The sequence below is a fragment of the Chrysemys picta genome, unplaced genomic scaffold (assembly GCF_011386835.1).
Source record: "Chrysemys picta bellii isolate R12L10 unplaced genomic scaffold, ASM1138683v2 scaf4, whole genome shotgun sequence".
Lineage (NCBI taxonomy): Eukaryota > Metazoa > Chordata > Testudines > Emydidae > Chrysemys > Chrysemys picta.
In genome coordinates, this window is record NW_027052711.1 from 492027 (window position 1) to 499526 (window position 7500).

Below are 7500 nucleotides of genomic sequence, written 5' to 3' on the forward strand. Positions count from 1 at the left end.
GTGTGGTCCTGTCGGGGGGGGACCGCAGCGCGCCCCTGCTCGCTCTCGCGACCGTGTTTGGCCCTGCTGAGCCTCGCGGCTCCCTGGGTTTTTCGGACCCCTGGGTGGTCTGCCGGAACCGCTCGACCTCGCACGGCGGAGATCTCGGCCAGACGGCCCCACGCACGGAGGGCCGGGCAGGTGCCCGGGCCGCCCCGAGGAGGGAAGTCCCCATCGGTCCCTGGATCCGTGCACGCGAAAAGGAAGAGGGTCCCCATCCGCCTGAACACCGGACGGCCCCGCGGTTGGGGTGCCGGCCCGCGAAGGGCCCTTCCCGTCGCGAACGTCAGCGCCACATCGATCGGCGGGCGCGAGAGGAGCGGGCCCCCCCTCCCTCCGGGGGGCGCCGACACTCGGAGCTCGGCTCCCGGCCGCTGCGGGGCCCGTGAGCTAAGAGCCGGGCAAAGCGGGCCGTCTCGGCGGAGGGCCGGGTGCTGGCCTCCGCCCTCAAACGGGCCCGCTCCCCCCCTCCCACGCCGGGCAGGGTCGGGTACAATACTCGGATTGATCCCCTAGGCTGAGCTCCGGTTCTCACAGGCTCTGAAAAACCTGTCCTCAGAAATCTCCTCACACAATCCTCGAAAGGCAGGTCGAAAAAGCCAAAGCCCCGCCTTCGGCGGTACGAAACTGGAACTGGGCGCCACCTCGTGGTTCCCTCGGTCGGCCGAGACGGCGTGGGGCGACCCCTTCCGGACATCCGCGAGACGACCGGCCGTCAGGTCAACCCATTCGCTCCAAAGGGGTTGACCTGGTGGCCGAGAGGGGACTTTGAAAATTTTTCGGACTTGGAAAACTTTTTTTTTTTTTTTCTTCCCCCAGCCCGCTTCCTCCGGGTTGACCCGGTGGCCGAGCGTCTCGCCGTCCCCGGACGCGGCGAGGGACTGCCTCCCGGCCGTCAGGATCGGGCCCACGGAAGTCTGATTTTAAAAAAAATTGGCCGACGCCACCGCGGAGGGCTACCCGGGCACCCCGGGCCCCGGAGCCGGAAAAGGGAAAAAAAGGATCGGGCCCACTAGAGACATGGACCCGGCCGCCAAGCAGGCCGCCCTGGGCTGACCCTCCCCGGCCGCAGCGAGGGACTGCCTCCCGGCCGACAGGATCGGGCCCCTGGAAGTCTGGGGGTGGGGGGGGGGGAAATCGCCCCACGCCCCCGAGGAGGGCTGCCCGGGCGGGCCTGGCCCCGGAGCTCGGAAAAAAAAAAAGGATCGGGCCCACTAGAGACATGGACCAGGCCGCCCTGGGCTCACCTTCCCCGGCCGCAGCGAGGGACTGCCTCCCGGTCGACTGGATCGGGCCCCTGGAAGTCTGGAAAAAGAAGAATGGAACCTGACGCCTCCGAGGAGGGGGCGCCCAGGGAAGGAGGGAGATCCGGGTTGACCTGCTGACCGGACGGGAAAGAGGCCACCGGGCGTCCCCCCCCTTAAAACCTAGGGGTTGACCTGGTGGCCGGAAAGCGAACCGGCCAGCAGGTGAACCCTTTCGATTCCACGGGTTGACCTGGTGCCCGGGAAGCGAACCGGCCAGCAGGTGAACCCGTTCGATTCCACGGGTTGACCTGGTGCCCGGGAAGCGAACCGGCCAGCAGGTGAACCCGTTCGATTCCACGGGTTGACCTGGTGCCCGGGAAGCGAACCGGCCAGCAGGTGAACCCGTTCGATTCCACGGGTTGACCTGGTGCCCGGGAGGGGACTCTGAAAATTTTTCAGCCCTTTCGACTCGGGGTTGACCTGGTGGCCGAGAGGGGACTCGCACGGCAGGCAAGCCGCCCTGGGCTCACCCTCCCCGGCCGCAGCGAGGGACTGCCACCCGGCCGACTGGATCGGGCCCCTGGAAGTCTGGAAAAAAGAATGGAACCTGACGCCTCCGAGGAGGGGGCGCCCAGGGAAGGAGGGAGATCCGGGTTGACCTGCTGACCGGACGGGAAAGAGGCCACCGGGCGTCCCCCCCCTTAAAACCTAGGGGTTGACCTGGTGGCCGGAAAGCGAACCGGCCAGCAGGTGAACCCGTTCGATTCCACGGGTTGACCTGGTGCCCGGGAAGCGAACCGGCCAGCAGGTGAACCCGTTCGATTCCACGGGTTGACCTGGTGCCCGGGAAGCGAACCGGCCAGCAGGTGAACCCGTTCGATTCCACGGGTTGACCTGGTGCCCGGGAGGGGACTCTGAAAATTTTTCAGCCCTTTCGACTCGGGGTTGACCTGGTGGCCGAGAGGGGACTCGCACGGCAGGCAAGCCGCCCTGGGCTCACCCTCCCCGGCCGCAGCGAGGGACTGCCTCCCGGTCGACTGGATCGGGCCCCTGGAAGTCTGGAAAAAAGAATGGAACCTGACGCCTCCGAGGAGGGGGCGCCCAGGGAAGGAGGGAGATCCGGGTTGACCTGCTGACCGGACGGGAAAGAGGCCACCGGGCGTCCCCCCCCCCTTAAAACCTAGGGGTTGACCTGGTGGCCGGAAAGCGAACCGGCCAGCAGGTGAACCCGTTCGATTCCACGGGTTGACCTGGTGCCCGGGAAGCGAACCGGCCAGCAGGTGAACCCGTTCGATTCCACGGGTTGACCTGGTGCCCGGGAAGCGAACCGGCCAGCAGGTGAACCCGTTCGATTCCACGGGTTGACCTGGTGCCCGGGAAGCGAACCGGCCAGCAGGTGAACCCGTTCGATTCCACGGGTTGACCTGGTGCCCGGGAGGGGACTCTGAAAATTTTTCAGCCCTTTCGACTCGGGGTTGACCTGGTGGCCGAGAGGGGACTCGCACGGCAGGCAAGCCGCCCTGGGCTCACCCTCCCCGGCCGCAGCGAGGGACTGCCACCCGGCCGACTGGATCGGGCCCCTGGAAGTCTGGAAAAAAGAATGGAACCTGACGCCTCCGAGGAGGGGGCACCCAGGGAAGGAGGGAGATCCGGGTTGACCTGCTGACCGGACGGGAAAGAGGCCACCGGGCGTCCCCCCCCCCTTAAAACCTAGGGGTTGACCTGGTGGCCGGAAAGCGAACCGGCCAGCCGGTGAACCCGTCCGATTCCACGGGTTGACCTGGTGGCCGGGAAGCGAACCGGCCAGCAGGTGAACCCGTTCGATTCCACGGGTTGACCTGGTGCCCGGGAGGGGACTCTGAAAATTTTTCAGCCCTTTCGACTCGGGGTTGACCTGGTGGCCGAGAGGGGACTCGCACGGCAGGCAAGCCGCCCTGGGCTCACCCTCCCCGGCCGCAGCGAGGGACTGCCACCCGGCCGACTGGATCGGGCCCCTGGAAGTCTGGAAAAAAGAATGGAACCTGACGCCTCCGAGGAGGGGGCGCCCAGGGAAGGAGGGAGATCCGGGTTGACCTGGTGACCGGACGGGAAAGAGGCCACCGGGCGTCCCCCCCTTAAAACCTAGGGGTTGACCTGGTGGCCGGAAAGCGAACCGGCCAGCCGGTGAACCCGTCCGATTCCACGGGTTGACCTGGTGGCCGGGAAGCGAACCGGCCAGCAGGTGAACCCGTTCGATTCCACGGGTTGACCTGGTGCCCGGGAGGGGACTCTGAAAATTTTTCAGCCCTTTCGACTCGCGGTTGACCTGGTGGCCGAGAGGGGACTCGCACGGCAGGCAAGCCGCCCTGGGCTGACCCTCCCCGGCCGCAGCGAGGGACTGCCTCCCGGCCGACAGGATCGGGCCCCTGGAAGTCTGGGGGGGGGGGGGAATCGCCCCACGCCTCCGAGGAGGGCTGCCCGGGCGGGCCTGGCCCCGGAGCTCGAAAAAAAAAAAAAGGATCGGGCCCACTAGAGACATGGACCAGGCCGCCCTGGGCTCACCCTCCCCGGCCGCAGCGAGGGACTGCCTCCCGGCCGACTGGATCGGGCCCCTGGAAGTCTGGGGGGGGGGGGGGAAATGGAACCTGACGCCTCCGAGGAGGGGACGCCCAGGGAAGGAGGGAGATCCGGGTTGACCTGGTGACCGGACGGGAAAGAGGCCACCGGGCGTGCCCCCGTTAAAACCCCTAGGGGTTGACCTGGTGGCCGGAAAGCAAACCGGCCACTGGGTAGGCCGGTCGGCAACCTAGGGGTTGACCTGGTGGCCGGGAAGCGAACCGGCCAGCAGGTGAACCCGTCCGATTCCACGGGTTGACCTGGTGCCCGGGAGGGGACTCTGAAAATTTTTCAGCCCTTTCGACTCGGGGTTGACCTGGTGGCCGAGAGGGGCCTCGCACGGCAGGCAAGCCGCCCTGGGCTCACCCTCCCCGGCCGCAGCGAGGGACTGCCCCTCCCCACCCCCCGGCTGACAGGATCGGGCGCACTGGAAGTCCGGGACAGTATTTTCCCCGACGCCGGGGAGGGCGGGCGGAGGGGCTCTGGCGGCCAGCCCGGGCCCCGGAGCTCGAAAAGGAAAAAAGGACCGGGCCCGCGAGAGACGGGGGCCCTGCCGCAGGGGGGGGGGCAGTCCGACCGGGGCTCACCGTGCGGCAGGCCCGGGCGTCGGCAGGGGAAAGCGGGCGAGGAGGCGCGGGGCCGGGTGCCTACGGCCATACCGGACCGAACGCCCCCGATCCCGTCCGATCTCGGAAGGTAAACCGTCCCGGGCCTGGCTAGTACTTGGATGGGTGACCGCCTGGGAATCCCAGGTGCCGTAGGCAGCTTTTCCCGGTCCGAGTCAGCTCTCTCTCCTTTTCTGGGGGGGAAGGAGAGGGGGGGACGGGCCGGAAAGCCCCTCGTCGCTCCTGCCGAGTCGGAGGTCGCGGCCGCAGGTCACGGGTCTGGGCGCCTGGGGTCCGGCTCCCCACCCACCCGGCTTCCTCCGCGGAGGACCCCCCCCGGGGCCACCGAAGCCGCTGGGGGAGACGCCGGGCATGGGGCGGACTGGCCCGGACCCTCCCGGCCGCCGGCCCGCAGGTCCGCCCCGAATCCCCCCCCGCGGCCACCCAGGCCAGGCCTGGCCAGGCGGGACGGACGGCGGGTGTCCAGCGCCCAGCGGCTTCCTCCAGCGGGGACCCACGGACCCCAAAGCCGCAGGGGGAGGCCCCGGGCCTGGGACGGACTCGCTCGGACCCCCTGCGCCCGGCCGCCGGCCCGCGGGACCGCCCCGAATCCCCCCGCGGCCACCCAGGCCAGGCCTGGCCAGGCGGGACGGACGGCGGGTGTCCAGCGCCCAGCGGCTTCCTCCAGCGGGGACCCACGGACCCCAAAGCCGCAGGGGGAGACCCCAGGCCCGGGACCGACTCGCTCGGACCCCCCGCCTCCCCTGCGCCCGGCCGCCGGCCCGCGGGACCGCCCCGAATCCCCCCGCGGCCACCCAGGCCAGGCCTGGCCAGGCGGGACGGACGGCGGGTGTCCAGCTCCCAGTGGCTTCCGCCAGCGGGGACCCACGGACCCCAAAGCCGCAGGGGGAGGCCCCGGGCCCGGGACGGACTCGCTCGGACCCCCCGCCTCCCCTGCGCCCGGCCCCCGGCCCGCGGGACCGCCCCGAATCCCCCCGCGGCCATCCAGGCCAGGCCTGGCCTGGCGGGCCGGTGTGCAGCTCCCCCGGGCTTCCTCCCCCGACGACCCGCGCCCCCCTGAGCCGCAGGCGGAGACCCCGGCCCCGGGGCGGACCGGCCCGGGCTCGCCCGAGCCCCCTGCGCCCGGCCCGCAGGACCGCCCCCCCGAATCCCCCGGGAGAGGCCCGGCCTGCACGCCACTGACGACCCGCGGCCCCCAAAGTCGCAGGAGGCGCCCCCCCCCCCCGGTTAGCCCCGTCTCGCTCCGCGCCCCCCGCCCCTCGCTGCCGGGACCGGGCGCCGCCCCAGAGTCAGCCGCAGCCGGCCGGCCTGAGAGCTGCCCTCCTGTGGACGACGGTGAGTTTACCTTGATACTAACCGGCCGTCAGCCAGGTCAACCCCATTGCTAGACTGGGGTGGACCTGGTGGCCGAGTGGGGACTTGGAACATTTGACAGCTGCTTCCCGGGGCTTGACCGGTTGTCCTGAACGCCCCCCACCCCCACCCCCAGCCCCCGGCTCCTGCTCCCCTCTCCCCAGCCTCGGTGCTCCGCTCCCTGCCTCGGAGGCTGCCTCTCTGCGGCGCCTGCATCGCCTCCGAGGACGCGCACCCTCCGGAGGCTGGACGTAAACCCACCACTGCCGCCGACCCGGCTCTCCGAGGGACGACTGTGAGGCCCCCCACCCCACCCCACCCCCGGACCGCCCTGGGGACGACTGCTAAGCCTCCCCCACCGGACCGCCCGGGGGAAGACTGCGACGCCTCCCGCCAGGCCCCCACCCAGCCTGGGGGAAGACTGCTAAGCCTCCCCCCCACACACACACACACACACTGTCGGGGGATGACGATTAAGCCTCTCCCGGACTGCCCGGGGGAAGACTATTAAGCCTCCCCTGGAACCACTATTAAGCCTGCCCCCGGAGTCCTCGGGGGATGACTGCTAAGCCTCCCCCACCGGACCACCCGGGGCAAGACTGCTAAGCCTCCCTCCCACACACACACACACTGTCAGGGGAGGACTATTAAGCTTTCCCGCTGGAGCGCCCGGGGCGGACGACTGTTAAGCCTGCCCCCGGAGTCCTCGGGGGAGGACTATTAAGCTTTCCCCCCTGGAGCGCCCGGGGGGGGGGGGGGGGGGACGACTATTAAGCCTGGCCCCCGGAGTCCTCGGGGGACGACTATTAAGCCTCCCCCGGACCTGCTCCCTCTCGACTATTAAGCCCCCCCTCTGCGGTCCTCAGCACCACTGCCGCGCTGCCCTGGGAGTGGGGTGACATCCGGTCCGGAAAGCAAACCGGCCACCAGGTCAACCCGTCGAATCCAATGGGTTGACCTGGTGGCCGGAAAGCAAACCGGTCGCCAGGTCAACCCGTCGAATCCAATGGGTTGACCTGGTGGCCGGAAAGCAAACCGGCCGCCAGGTCAACCCAGTAGATTCAGCGGGTTGACCTGGTGGCCGAACGGGGACTTTGAAAATTTGACAGCCGCTTCCCGGGGGTTGACCTGTTGTCCCGGTGGGGACTTTGAACATTTGACAGCCGCCTCCCAGGGCTTGACCTGTTGTCCCGGTGGGGACTTTGAACATTTGACAGCCGCCTCCCAGGGCTTGACCTGTTGTCCCGGGGGGGACTTTGAACATTTTACAGCCGCTTCCCGGGGCTTGACCTGGTGGCCGAGTGGGGACTTTGAACATTTGACAGCCGCTTCCCGGGGGTTGACCTGTTGTCCTGAACGCCCCCCACCTCCCCCCCCCCGGCTCCTGCTCCCCACTCCCCAGCCTCGGTGCTCCGCTCCCTGCCTCGGAGGCTGCCTCTCTGCGGCGGCTGCATCGCGTCCGAGGACGCTCACCCTCCGGAGGCTGGATGTAAAGCCTGACACCCGCCACCGCCGCCGACACGGCTCTCGGAGGGACGACTCTGAGGCCTCCCCCCACCCCCGGACCGCCCTGGGGACGACTGCTAAGCCTCCCCCCCGCCCACACCCACACCCACACTGTCGGGGGATGACTCTTAAGC

General features: G+C 69.5%; 1 non-coding gene across 1 annotated transcript; it reads left to right on the top strand.

The window, feature by feature from the left end:
* The first annotated feature begins 4526 nt into the window (after nt 1-4526).
* Nucleotides 4527-4645, top strand: LOC135977597 (5S ribosomal RNA). The gene has a single exon (XR_010595032.1). It is a non-coding gene; the product is annotated as a 5S ribosomal RNA (ribosomal RNA).
* The last annotated feature ends 2855 nt before the right edge of the window (nt 4646-7500 follow it).